Source organism: Peromyscus eremicus, chromosome 11 (genome assembly GCF_949786415.1).
Source record: "Peromyscus eremicus chromosome 11, PerEre_H2_v1, whole genome shotgun sequence".
In the NCBI taxonomy this organism is placed as follows: domain Eukaryota; kingdom Metazoa; phylum Chordata; class Mammalia; order Rodentia; family Cricetidae; genus Peromyscus; species Peromyscus eremicus.
In genome coordinates, this window is record NC_081427.1 from 4529247 (window position 1) to 4543947 (window position 14701).

Genomic DNA, 14701 nt, shown 5'->3' on the forward strand with positions numbered 1-14701 from the left:
GGGTGACTTCTTTTTGAGTCAGAGGCTCAGGTGAGCAAAGGCCCCCACAAACCCTCCTTGGCAGCATCCAAGTTAATGCCAAGTCACATGCTTACTGGGAGACATCCAAGTGAACTTGCAGAAATACAGAAGTATATCTTGATTAGGTATTTTATTTGAATAGACCGCTGTACATTCTCCAGTGGGCAAGAATGTTCCCCTAAAATTTACGTAGCTAAGCAATCTTACTGCTCATTAAGGACCCATCAAGGACAGGCATCTGGGCCCCTGGACCTCCACATTTCCAGTGACTTCGGGAATGTCCATTCTACATCTAAAGTTTCTCTAGCAAAGCTAGCTAAACCAAAACTAGCTGCAGTTTGGGCAGTAACCCAATTCAGCATCATGACAGAGTAAGGAGAGAGCAAAATGCTATGAGCAAAGACCTCAGGGAGCTGCAACACCAGACAACAGCCTACACATCTTACCTGGACTTTAATCCCCAGTCATTCCTAGGAGTATGTTGCTGTCTAAATATGGAGTGAGATCCATACAGAGTGCTCCCTTTAATGTCAGCCCAGAAAATACTTGTGACTGTGTCAATCAATTCAGGAGCTGTAATTCTGCAGAAGGACATGTACTTTCATGTCAAAGAACCATATGATGAGTCTTACTGGCCCCTGAACACTGACTCCTATGTGGCCATTCTTGCTGGACAGACCCCAAGCACAAAGCAACATTGGTTATAGGAGGAAAGCAGAGAAACTTACTGGTTCCCTGAAAAACCTAGGGAACTGACATAATGAGAATATCTCACAGATGAAACCCAGGGGTTCCTCAGATATTTGATGGATCTCTGGAAGTTTTTTTCTTCTGTGCCATCATGGTGGGCTCTTTAAAGTTCTACCATGGTCAGGTCTATAATGAATTTGTCTCAAATGTCAATTCCAGAAGAGCCTGACTTGAGAAGAAAATTAAAATCAGACCAGAATAATGGTATGAATCAAGCAGGCTTGAATCTGGAACCACCGCTCCCGTTGCTGTGGTCATAACACGATGATGGAAAGCCACCATATCCCCAGCCCTGAGCAAAAACAAGGCACAAGCCCTGCTTCCTGCCATCTCTGTATTCTGAACCAGCAGCAGTGACAGAGGGATGGTTTGGAGAATGAGCTCTTGGGATGCCTCCCGCCAGGGAAACACACCCCTGACAACATTTCAGCCCTCCTGAATGTACACCACAGATACAGAGCTTCCTCTGTGACAGAGGGATTCAAGTGAGTACCACAAGTGAAAGCCACCATGGCGAGAAAGATTAAATTAGAGAAACGAAAGCCTCGCCTCCCCGGGCAGAGCACAGTTAAGGACAGCAGAGCCTGTTCTATTTTGGCTCACACTGCTGAGCTTCCCATGCAGAAATTTAATAGGAAGACAGTGCAGTGGAAAGGCTGGGGGTTTGATGGGATTGCTCCCAGCACAGTGAACTGGAACAATTGATAAAGACATACAGTAGCGTTGCTTTGCTTTGAACTGTCCCCCTCCCACTGAAGACATGGATAGCCCTTGGAGGAATGAAGTGCTCTATTATAAGAAGAACTCTAGAGCAAACCATCTCTGCAAGCAGGCATGCCGAAAAGTGACAACTGAGACCTAAGGGGGAGTTTAACAATATGTTTGTGACAGAGAAGTTTGAATATTCAGGAGTGGAAAGATAACATTTCTCAACTGCTTCTTTAATTACAGCCTTGGAAGAGGAGGCTGTCAGCTCCACCTTCATCCAGGAAGCTGTCTGTGATGTCTCCATTCATTATGGCTGTCTTTGTACTCCAGGGAGGTTCTCAATTGCCCTGCACCACTAGCGCCGTGAGGTCGATCTCAGAAAGGGACAGAGGCTCATTCCACACCAGGAGGCAGTGGTCAGGACAGTTCTGCAAAAGGTCGAGGGTCATGTGTTCAACCTCACAAAGCTATGCCTTTTGAGGAGGAGTCCATCAGAGCTAATATCATGACCATTCCACAGCACTGCCCACCTGCCCACCAAACACCAACATCTATCATGCTCTAACTGAACCAGATCTGCCTGGTTCACTGAGGTCTTTGTTTGTAAAGGAGGACATTTAGGAAATACTTGTATGCATAATTTTTTAAAAGCCAAATAATATGTAGGAATCCCCAAGATGGATGAAACCCCTTCAACTGTGGGTTTCATCTCATGACTCACTTCTAAAGAACAAGGCATAGAAATGTGAAGTAGTAACTCTGCCGTGTAGTCGACCAGTAGCCACCACCAAAGCCAAGGGCCAAGATTGTCTTCTGTTCTTCCTCCATGGGCACAGTGGCTGCACCTGAATCTACTGCCTTTTCAGCCAGTAATTGTGGCTCTGCAATTCTGGCCTGCTTCTCAGGCAGAGGCCTGGAGGAACTTTTACATCCACTTGGATCTGCCTCCTGCCACTGCCACCAAATGTAGTTTTTAACAAAATTGCTATCATTCTACTTATCAATAAGACTCAGGAGTCAGAGGTGGGGCTGAAAGCCTGCTAGCTCAGAGAGATGAGGAGCAGCTGGCTTACCTTCTATCTTTGCTGGTGTTTCAGAAAGATAGCATCCCTTCTGATGCACCAAACCTAAAGGGCAGCCACACTCAAAGTCCTTCCCTACTACTTCCTGTGCATCTCTATCCATTTCCTGGACTCCCTCTGACTCTCTGGTTATTTTCTGTCAACTAGCTCCTGGCTCTGCCTCCTGACCCAAGGTTGGTTTTATTTAATTAATGCAAACTTGCAAACACAGAGTTCACAGTGTGATCGAACATCCCACAACAGTCTTCTGCAGGAACTTCACGCTAGGAATGTTTGCCTTCGTAGTGTACACAGGAGGAAAATGTCAGCGAGAACATGCTAAGGATTACTATGCTAAAGGCTCAAGCATCCCTCCTTAAAACTGCCGAGATGAGGAAAGATGAAGAGGAACAAAAAAGAAGTCTGCCACGGACAAAACTGAGGAAACCAGTGAAATGGAAGGGGGCATCCTGCACAGGACTCTGGATCAGGAAAAGGACATTTGCAGAAAACCTTTAGAAACTGAAAACTCTCACGGTCCTAGCAATAAATCAATGTTTATCTCTTAGTCTGACAAACACATAATAATTATGAAAAATGTAAACATGAGGGGTATACAGTTAATCTTGTCACCCTGACAGGATCTAGAGTCACCTGGGAGACACACTCTGGCTGTCTTCTGAGTAGGTTTTCAGAGAGATTTAACAGAAATGGGAAGGTCCACTGTGAATGTGGAGCACTGATCAATGGGCTGCTGAACATCAGCCTCTCTCTCTCCTTCCTGACTACAGATGTGGCCAGCCTCCTCATGCTTCTGCCTCCATAGCTACAGCTGTTGTGCCGTGTTTCCCCACAATGACAGACTGTACCCTCAGACTGTGAGTCTTCCTTACTAAGTTGCCAAATGAAGCCTTCCCTTGCCCAGTTTGCATTGGGCCACTGTGTTTTATCACAGCAACAGAAAACACACTACAGTTAAATCAGAAAAGGATAAAATATCAAACAACCATCAACCCAACTCAAAGAACTAAAAACCAAGAAGAAGCTAAGCCTTCAATTATTAGAAATAAAAAAGTGATGCATATCAGAACAGAAATGAATAAAATTCAAATTCAGAACGATGAAAGTTAAATAAAGCTGACTTTTTAATTTGAGTAAGTAGAATTGATAAAACTATACTAAAGGAAAAGAAAGAGAGAACCCTACAGAAATAAAATCAAAGATTGAAAAAAGAGACCCCATAACCAGCACTCAAGGTAATCCCTAGCAAAGTATCAGTGCCATTCTTCGCAGAAATAGGAAGTAATGCCTAAATTTGTGGATCACGGAAAAACTGAAGTAGTCAAAGATTGCTGAGCAAAAACAAACAAACAAATAACAACAACAACAACAAAACAAAAAAAAAACCCACTGGCATTACCATAGTGCCTGACTTCAAAACACACTTCAAAGCACAAAGCCAGAGTGACAACAATGTGGTATTGGCATACATAGACACACAGGTCAATGAAACAGAATTTTTTAACCCAGAAATAAATTCAATTTTACAGCCAACTGTTTGTCAAAAAAGGCATCTGAATATATATACTGGAGAAAGGGCAGACTCATCAATAAAGAACTCTGGGGAATCTGGATACCCATCAAAGAAGAATAAAATTAGATGTTAACACCTCAGTGTCTTAGTTACTGTTCTCTTGAAGAGACACCATGACCAAGGCAACATTTAAGAGAAAGCATTTAGTTGGGGACCTGTTTCCAGTTTCAGAGGGTGAGTCCATGCCCATCATGGAAGGGACTGTGGCAGCAGGCTGGAATGGTGCTAAAGCAGTAGCTGAGAGCTTACATCCTGATCCACAGGCAGGAGGCAGAGAGAGATTGACTGGGCCTGGTATGGACTTCCAAAGCTTCACAGCCCCCCTCCCAGGGACACAGATCCTCCACAAGGCCCAAACTCATAATCCTTCCCAAACAGTCCACTAACTGGGAGCCAAGCCTTCAAACATACAAGCCTACGGGGCCCATTGTCATTCAAACCAGCACATCGGGCATCTAAAAAAGTCAAATCAATTGGGCCAGATATACAAATGTAAGTGCTGGAACTATGAAGCAGTCAAAAACAGGAGGGCGCTCCAGGACACTGGTCTGGGAAAGAATCCTTTGGATGTGACTCCAAAACACAGCTTCAAAAGTAGAAATTGGCGAATGGAATTACATCAGACTATAAAGTATCAGAACAGTAAATGAACAGCCAACAGAGAAGGGAGTGGGAGGAAATAATTGCAGACTATTTATCTGGTAAGGGGGTGAGTCTTGGGGATGTAATAGGAACCCAGTCAAGGGCATGAAAACTAAGTAATCTGATTTTAAAATGAGTGATTGATATGAAAATACATCCCTCAAAGGAGGACATACAAATGGCCAGCAGGAGTATGAAAATGAAAATGTTCAATATTCTAGCCATCAGTGAGATGAAAATCTAAACCACAAGGGGAGTTGCCTCACTCTGGTTAGAATGGCTGGTATTATAAAGACAAAAGGAAAAAAAAGACAAATACTACCAAAGACACAGAGAAGAGAACTCTCATATAATGTTGGTGGAAAAGTAGTGTGTTATGAAAAACAAAAACTGGAATTGTGAACAATGGGCAAAGACACTTGCCAGCAAGTGTCTACCTGAGTTCTAATACCTAGAACACATATGGTAGAAGGAGAGAGCAGTCTCCCACAAGCTGTCCTCTGACTAACACATGTGTGTCATAGCACTTACACACACACACACACTCACACACACACACACACACACACAGAGAGAGAGAGAGAGAGAGAGAGAGAGAGAGAGAGAGAGAGAGAGAGAGAGAGAGAGTAGTGGTTTGTCTCTCATTTGTTTTTAGAACTACCATGTAAGTCAGTAATTCCAACAACTGGAGTAGAGCCAGAAGAAACTGACTCCATCTATCAGGGACACACCTGCTCACCATGCTCACTAGAGCACTATTCTAACTATAATAACATATGGAAACAACTTAGATGTCCATTGGCAGAGGAATAAATGTTGAAAATGTGGCGGACAGACACCATGGAACATTATTTGGCCAACAAAAGATAGAAATCCCGTCATTTGGAGGGGACATTGTGTTTAGTGAAACAAGGCAAGGACAGAAAGACAGACCACATACTCTGGAAGCTCAAGAGGCTGACCTCGTTGACGTGAAGGACAGAAGCAGGTGAAGGCTGGATGCAGAGGAGGTGGTGATAAGATAGTGAGTAGGTGCCAGGTTCAAGTGGATCAAAGTCATGGCTTCCAGTGTCCACAGCACAGCAGAGTCACTGGCTAACAGCGATTAACCGTAGCTAAGAGGAAGGACTTCCAGCATCCCTAACCCAAAGGATACATGCATCAGTCCCCTCTTCTGATCAATTTGATGCTTACTTTATGAATAGTCTCCAGCTATTCTTCCAATGACATTCTTAGATCTATTTCTTTTTTACATTGTTCATTTTCCCTTTCCTGAGGAGAGAACTGACTATATGGTCCTAGTTGTGATGGATGGAATCCAGTAGGATCCTGCTTTCTGAGGATCTAATTGTTCTGGCCATGCCTAGTGTATTGTTACCTTGTCACCACTGGGAAGTCAGCTGACCAAAGGCACTCAGCCTTCATCTAGAATCATAGCAGTGAACCACATACCACATGGGTCTCCCCAAGCTCTGTTTCCCATCCTGGTCTCACTATGGATACAGTCAGGAAGATCAAGAGTTACAGCTCATTAGATAAAACAAAATCAGACCTGGAACAGGATGGAAAGAGGGAGTGGGGGAGAGACTGAAATTTTTCCAACGAGAAGAGTCACCTCCTACTTGAATTGTGAGCTAGAGTCCACCCACGTGTGCGACACCACATACTTCCGGTGTGATGCCACCAACACCCCCGCGCGGCAAACAGCAACCAGTTGTTATACCCCTGGCATCGAGCTCTGGGGAGCAAGAATGGAGACTGCCATTCCAGGAAGTACCTGGTGCTGGTGGCCATGTGGACAGTCACGCAGCATCTCCTTGACAAGGTGGAAAAGAAGGTTCAGGATCTGAGACTCTTCCCCAGGGAGGTGTGGAAGTTAGCAAGAACAGCCCTGAGCAGACCCCAAACTCATTTTCTGGGAACTCTGAATCCTTCCACCAGCACTTGCCTCCCTCAACGAGAGCTGCCAGGCTTACGTTTCTCACTATTTTTATTTTCTGGAGAAATGATCATTCTTATAAATAGCCTTTTAAATGTCAAAGTAACTGTTTGAATAATTTAGCTCTGCTTCTTATCCTGTATAACTGGCTTAATTTTCTTGGGCATGTCTAAAAGGTTAAGGGGAAAGTGTTTTGCAAATAAGCATCAAGAATAAGCAACCACGATCTGTGTGTGTGTGTGTGTGTGTTCATAGGCATGTAGGTGTATGTGGACACATGTGTGAGTGTATAAGGAAGCTAGAGGCCATTCTTGGCTGTCTTTCTCAATCACATATTTTTTGAGGCAGTGTCTCTTGCTTTTACCTGAAACTCACTGATTTGTCTGGGCTGTTTATCCAGGGAGCTCCAGGGATCTGCCGCTCTCTGACTCTCTGGGACTGGGATTACGTGCATGCAACACCATAACCATCTCTCTCTCTTTTTTTAAACATAGGTTCTGGGATTGAACTCGCAGTCCATGCATGCGCTTCACCGACTGAGCCACCTGCCCAGCCCTGGGGTGTGCTTCTTAAACACCGACTTCCTCTGTCTGTCTCCTGGTGTTGGGTCCCGCATGGCTGGAAAGGGGTCTTCTTTTTGATATCCTATTTACACTTGGTCCTGACTGTTCAACAGTCACCCACAGTTAAGCTTAAGATGGGTTTAAACCAAGACTCCACCAACCAGAGCACTTCCTCCACAGCCACAACAATACCCCAGCTTTCCTTCATCAGACAAAAAGGCCGTTTCCCAGCACTGGGCACAATGCACACTTGTCAGCTTGGTTACCTCTGTCTTCTTTGGTCATGGGTAGGTTAGAATTTGGCTGGCAGGCATATTGAAGACAGGAAGCATTTTAGCTTCCCCTGTGCCGATGTTCTCACAACATATACAGACCAAAGGTAAGGTGTGTCTGGGAATCCACTGGAAACATGTGTTTTAGCCCCGCCCCCAGACATGCTGAATCAGGATCTCAGAGTGAGAACTCGAGTTCTCCAATGTGGCAGTGTATTTTTTTTAAAGAGCTGGAGATAGGGGACTAAGGATGTAACCATCGATAAGAGTTCTTACATAGCATAGCACAAAGCCCTGGGTTCAACCACCAATACTATATAAAACAAGGGTGATGTCTGTAATGGTTGAAGCAGGGATATTAGAAACTCACCATCATTCATCCTCATCTACATTGAGAGTTCAAAGCCAGCCTGAGCTGCCTAAGATCCTGTCTCCAAAAAGAGTACTGACTTCATGACCACCAAGAGATGATGAGTGTGTTGACCAAGTGCATGGACACTGACCCTTTTCAAGAGTCCTTAGTGATCTGACAGGGAACAAAATTGGAAAACCTCTGGACTGGAACACAGAAACTCTAAACTTAGATGCCACCCTAATGTAGTGCCCTGTGGCAATGGCACTCTATCCTACTGTACCTGAAAGTCCATTTCTCTCTTTGGACACCTTAGACTAATACAGGGGATTCCAAATGTTTTCATTCATTGGTTTTCCCTTCTAGTATAGCTTTTCTGGCAAGACTGGGGATGGGGCCAGCCATGACCACTTCCCCTTGGGCTGACTCCTGAGCAATCTCAAAGATGAGACATGGGATTCTGTACCTGTCTTGGAACCTTGAGTCCCAGAGAGCAGGAAATCCTATAGTAGGAGGCAGCATTGGGGACCTCATCCTCCTGGGTAGACCTTTCTTTCTCCCATGACACCTACAGAATGCTACAGAATGGAATGGTCCCTCTATACCCCTTCAATGCTCAATGCTTATGTTCAGAGATGTCTCTATGGCAATTTTATGAAAACTCTTAAATATCCAGATTTGCCTTTAGCATAGCCAATTAACATGCCCTAGTGGATGTAAATGACCTAGAGAACACCAAGGCCCAATTGAAATTCCTACAGTAAGTGTGCAATTATTTTCCATAAGAGCTCAGATCTCACTTCCTCTGGCAGTCCTTCCATGTATCACACAAAAGAAGCAGGTTTCCTACTCAGTGGCCTCCTACCTCTGTAGGCCTTTCCTCCCTTTCAATTAACAATCTGCTACACGAATTCATTGATCATTTACATTTCATCCCTCTTTGTTCTGTTGGAGACACAGTCTCAATTATTCCAGCATGGCCTTGAGTTCACTACACAGCTCAGGATGACCTTGAGTTGCTGATGTTCCTACCTCCAGGGCTTTGTGCATGCCAGGCAAGCACTCTACCAGCAGAACTACACCCCACCCTTTCCATGGGATTCGATTTCTCTCTTTCTGGTGAGGGCAGGGCAGGACTACGTAGCTCACTCTGGTCCCAGTGGCTGGCAGTGTTCTCAAGTAAACAAAACTGTTGCCCCTACCCCAGAACCCACATGCCTTTCTCTTTTGAGAAGCTTTCTCTGACCTGGCTTTTCTTTGGAATCAAATGGGTCTATGACACAGGAAAGTTTGAACCCAGAGGCAAAGGAAGTGTCCCTTCCAGGAGGGCCCCAGCAGCCCCACTGATGGGCTGCTCACACAGCCATGTTCTAGCTGCAGTTGCCTCTGTTAGAAATGACCAAGCACAGAGTAGAGGGCACACAAAGATGGAGATGAGTTCCTGTGGCTGAACCAGCCAGGGAGGTCAGGCAGAGTGGCGTAGCTCTCCCGCCTTCCTGTACACAACACAGCATACCCAGCTTCACGGAGAGCGTGACGGTCAGCCTTCTATCTTATTCCAAGTCAGTGGTTGGGCACACGGCACCCAGCTTAAGTCAGAGACTGGCTTGGCTTTTCTCTTTGCAGTCCTCTTATAGTCATCTCAGACCCTGGCAGTCACCAAGGCCAAACACGAACGTAAACATCCTTCAACTACCAGACACATCAGATGTCACTGGTCACTTTAAAAGGCAGAATCAGAATTCGTATCACACAACAAACAACAACAGAGTGTTAGTGCCAACCCTGCCATCCAGGCGTATCTTTCCAACTAGCAACAGTAACAAAGGGAGACTGCAGGACCTTGGCCCTCTCTCCTTTCAGTCCCACTCACCATGACAGAAACAGTCAAGGGTAGATTTTGCAACAAAATCTGCTTGCTTTTCAGTAGAGAACTCCACAGGAGACACAGATACCAATGGAGGATCAGGGAATGCTGTGAAGGTTGTCATTGTGTGACCGTTTAAAGACTTCGTGACTTGCTCCCTCAAGACCCAGTGAAGGGAAGAGAGGTGGACAAGTCCCTGAGTGCTGAGTGCTAAGGCTTCACCAGGGCATCCACCTAGTTCTCTGACTCTCACCAGACTCAGTCACCTACCTGCAGGACTACAGCTGGCACTGGATGCAGAGGGCACTCATTTCCCAGGGCAGCCATGACCAACTCCACAGCTATATCAAGTAAAGCAATGGAAACTTATTGCCTCAAGTTCAAGAGCTCAGTAGCCCTAAACCAAGATATCAACAGGACTGGAAGGACATCCACGGGACTGGGAGGATATCCACGGGACTGGAAGGACATCCACGGGACTGGGAGGACACCCACGGGACTGTGCTCTTTCTGGGAGTTCTGGGAGATGACCTTTACTACCTCTTCCAGTTCCTGGTGGTACCAAGCATCCCTTGGCTTCTTGCTCTGTCATTCCAGCTCCTACCTGTTTTCACGTGGTCTTTTCTTCTGTGTGTTTCCGTCATCATCATCAGTCTTCTAGGAAGACTTTCTCTTTGGACTTACGGTCACTTGATTCAGCTCACTTGATGCCGTTGCTTCCACAAAGGCTGTTTCAGAGTGAGGCTTCCCCTCCGAGGTTCTGAGCTATGGATCTGGGGTGATGGTGTTCGAGCAGATAGCTAGGCAAACATTAGCAGGAGGCAAGAAGGTGTTATAGGGATCTACCCTTTTGCAGCTAGGCACATCCATGAGGTAACCAAGGAAACCACTGCATCTGGGAAGCTGCATCTTCTGATAGATTAAAAAAAAAAAAAAAAACAGCCCTTTGAGGCTCAGCATTTATAAGGCTGGAGTTGGGCTCTTCCCCCATATAGAAATTAAGGTGCAAAGGCACTTTCCCTCGACTCTATATACCCATCAATGAATGTATATACCCTGCCTTGTAGGCAAGGCAGGAAACACTGCAGGGCCTCTTGGTTGTGAAGTGTATCCAGGAAAGTGAGAGAAAACAGAGGTAGTACCCGAGGAGAAGGAACCATAAAAAATGGGGAAAGCGGTGGGATTTGTGGTACCAGGAACTGACCCTGAAGCCTCATCAGGCTAGGCAAGTGTTCCACCACTGAGCTACATTCCAAGCTCTTTTTTTTATTTTTTATCTTGATGCTGGATTTCATTAAATTATCCACTTCATTTGGAAATCAAGGCTGCTTTAGCTGCCTTGGAAACCATGTTCCCCTTGTCTCAGCCTCTAAGTAGCTTGGATTATAATCTTCACCACCAGGTCCAGTGTGAAAACCCACAATGCAGGATCCTCTGAGGCAGTTCACTCCAGTCTCTCTAGAAGGTGCCATTGCTCTGCTTTGCTAGCTAAACAGTCTGGCTCTTGTCTGGATATCTCCTTTATGAAGCCAAGAATTAAGGAGGGAATCACTAAGCAACAAGAAGACAGCACCCAACTCAAATGATACCATTCATTGATAAAATACCTCCACAGAAACATTCAAGGAAGTACCGATTCTTCATTGAACAGGTGGGTTCCAGAGCCCAGCCAAGTTGACTGGTAAAGCTAGCCTTCCCAGTAACATATCTGTAGTATGGGATAGTGGTATTCATTCCTTCCCATCTTTTCCATTAATTATAAGGTGTTTCTTCCCAGGCAGTTGGCCACAAGAAGACGTGAACCAGTTCCTAAGAGAGGGGTGCGGGCCGTCATAACTCTTGAGACAATGCGTTGCCTTGCATCATGGTTTCCCTAAATGAAGATGGAGATGGAGGTTGGCTCTACCCAAGGAGTCAAAGGCACACTGAAGCACAAGTCAAATTCTTCTGCTAAGGCTTCCTTGTGATGTGGGCTGGAGATGTAGACTCAACAGGATGAGGACAGACTGCCTGTGCTCCTCCAGCCTAGACATCATGGATATCCTCTTGTACCTCACCTAGGGAAGGCTCCTAGGGGTGCCTTGGGATACATGGTGAAAGGATGGGAGAGTTCCTTGTGTGCATGCCGGCATACAGAGAGAATCATTGTTCTAGTCTCCCATTCAGGAGCATTTAAAAAGTATTACAGCACCTCCTTCTTGCCACAAAGAGCCTTGAGAGCTAACCCAGACCAGCAGTGTCATCCACTTCAGAAGACAGTGAGGCGGCCCACTGTGTTACATTTCCTGTCCTGTACATGAATGCCCAGGTTACAAGCTATGTTTGGAAGGTCCTGGAGATGTAGAACAGAGAACTTCAGAATCAGAAATGCTGGTTCCAGTGTCCGCTCTCCAATAGGACCTGTGCCCTGCAGCACGCAAGCTCCTAGCCTCCTGAATGAAGCTTTCCTACCCAGAGTTCCCTTGAAAACACAGCTCAGATTCCTGGGGCTGTCTACAGGCCAGGAGAAGTTGATCCTCACTTTCTCTGCCACCATCCTGGTGGGAGAAGCGGTTCTCAAGCACACACACATGGCTCTGGTGAAATGATCCATCAAAGCTACTTACCACAAGCTTGGCATATATGGCCGACCGTGCTTGTTGGAGCTGCAGCCTAAGAAATGCTGCATGAGGTTCGCGGACTGAGGCTACCAACAGCAGTCAGTCTCACTCTAAACTTTGGAGGAAAGGTGCTGTCCAAAGACTAAGGAGGATTCCTCAGGTGAACAAGCCTTTTACAGACTTAGCAGCATTTTAGTAAGATAGCAAATGTCTTCCTTTAGCAATTAAACAGGCCTCTGTAAAAGCACAAACAATATTCTTCAGCCTTGATGTGATGCTAATGCCCACTCTGGAAGGCAGGGAAGAAAAGACCTTCTAGTCAGACCTGTGCTAAGGAATAGGAGTCTGAGCAGAGGATTGTAGGTCAACAGGAAGGGGTCAGGGGATACATCATATCCCTCTGTAACTGGATTCTTGTATATTGATGCAAATGTAAACTATTTTTATATTCCTGTTTAAAATAATTTATATATTGATACAAATACAAAACTATATTTCTTATATTCTACATATATTTCTACTCCTATTTGAAATATCTTGTATATTGATACAAATGTAAAATTATATTTGTCATACTGTTATGTATGTTCTATCTCTGTTTAGGATATTGATACATATTGTTGTCATATTGCACATTGCACTATACATTTCTACCTCTGTTTAAGATATTTTATGTATTGTCACAATTTTGAGGCCATTGTCCTTTTACTGTACATTTGATTACAGACTGTTTACCTTGTTTATATGAAGTCTTAGTCTTTAGGTTATTTAGGTAGATAAGACTTACAGATATATAGTCACCCATGCTTGTTATTATTTAGTTAGGTTGTCCAAATTTACAGATACATAGGTCAGATGGACAGGTAATCTTCAAACACTTTATAGACCTAGAGAATATGGCATTTAAATAACTTAGAATTCTGTTGACGTGAGACACAATTGCTCCTGGCAGCACTGATCTGATCCTGAGAGAATGTTGGGCTTTTAAGACATTCCATTTGAAAGTTTGTCTTCTTTCTGGCACATAATGGCCTGTTGGGCAAAGAACTCCCCTTACCTCGACTGCTGACAGTATGAATGCTGTCCTTTCTGGATGAGCAGGACAGAAGAAAAAATGACTACTGAACTTTGCCAAGACAGGGTAAGATGGTCTTTCAAAATTCCTGCTTCTGAAAATGGTCTGTCAGATACTCTAGGCCTGTAGCCAAATTGGGTGCCCCAACAGTGCTGAGAAACTTTAGGTGACTGTCCAGGCTGCCAGATCTCTCTGTCTATTCTCGAAAGATTTCCAAATGTTGCTTGCATGCTTCTACCATTTTCTCAGGTATTATGATATTCCTTCCCAGGTCTTTGATGGGGTTGAAGACTAATAGTTACACTTACAATCTTCTTGTCTCTTAGCTAGAACATACTTAGTACTAGATTCAGATTCTTCAGGATAGGACAGCTTTTGGAATAATCTCTCTAACATACAATTTACCTATGTTCTGGACATCTCTGGATTTTAGCATGTGTCTCTTGTTTGATGTTGTTCTTGTTGGTTGTAGTTCCATTTTGCTTAGGTTATTGCCCATTATTTCTCCTGAACAATACTTAATAATCATTCCTATTATATATAGCTTTGCATTAGGTTAGAACTTTCTTATTTAGACAAAAGGGGGAGATACAGTGGGTGGCTGTTTGAGCCATGCCCTGAAACACTACCCCTAGTGAGGTAGCAGGCAATTGTTACACCTGCCTGACCTTGAGGTAAATGCCCCTCAGGCGCAGCTGCTGGGGGACCCTGAAGACCTGGGATGCACCTAAGCTCTCTCTCTTCACTACCTCGTGGTTTTGAATGCTGGAATGGACCAGGGCAAAGCTCACCAGAGAACAGCATTGGACCATACCTCACCCTTCCAAGATCCTGTGAAATAAATTCCTTTATTTCGTCTTGTGAGTTAACCCCCAAATAAATTCCTTTGCTCATTAAATAGACTCCGTGGATTGTTAGTGATATAATCCTGTAGCTTGAGTTTTCCTGCCTGGCCCACAGTCAGGACAAATCTCTCTCACCTGCCAGTCCCACAGCCTCTCAGACCCGACCAAGTAAACACAGAGACTTATATTGGTTACAAACTGTATGGCCGTGGCAGGCTTCTTGCTAACTGTTCTTACAGTTTAAATTATTTCATTTCCATAAATCTATCCCTTGCCACATGGCTCGTGGCTTACCAGGATCTTCACATGCAGCTTGTCATGGTGGCGGCTGGCAGTGTCTCTCTGACTCAGCCTTCCACTTCCCAGCTTTATTCTCCTCCTTGCCCCGCCTATACTTCCTGCCTAGCCAACG

The 14701-nt window shown here is 44.8% G+C and overlaps 1 long non-coding RNA gene across 1 annotated transcript; it reads left to right on the plus strand.

The window, feature by feature from the left end:
• Positions 1–13368: 13368 nt before the first annotated feature.
• On the plus strand, positions 13369–14342 carry LOC131921726 (uncharacterized). Its single transcript, XR_009382075.1, has 2 exons — positions 13369–13510; positions 14134–14342. It is a non-coding gene; the product is annotated as an uncharacterized LOC131921726 (long non-coding RNA).
• The last annotated feature ends 359 nt before the right edge of the window (positions 14343–14701 follow it).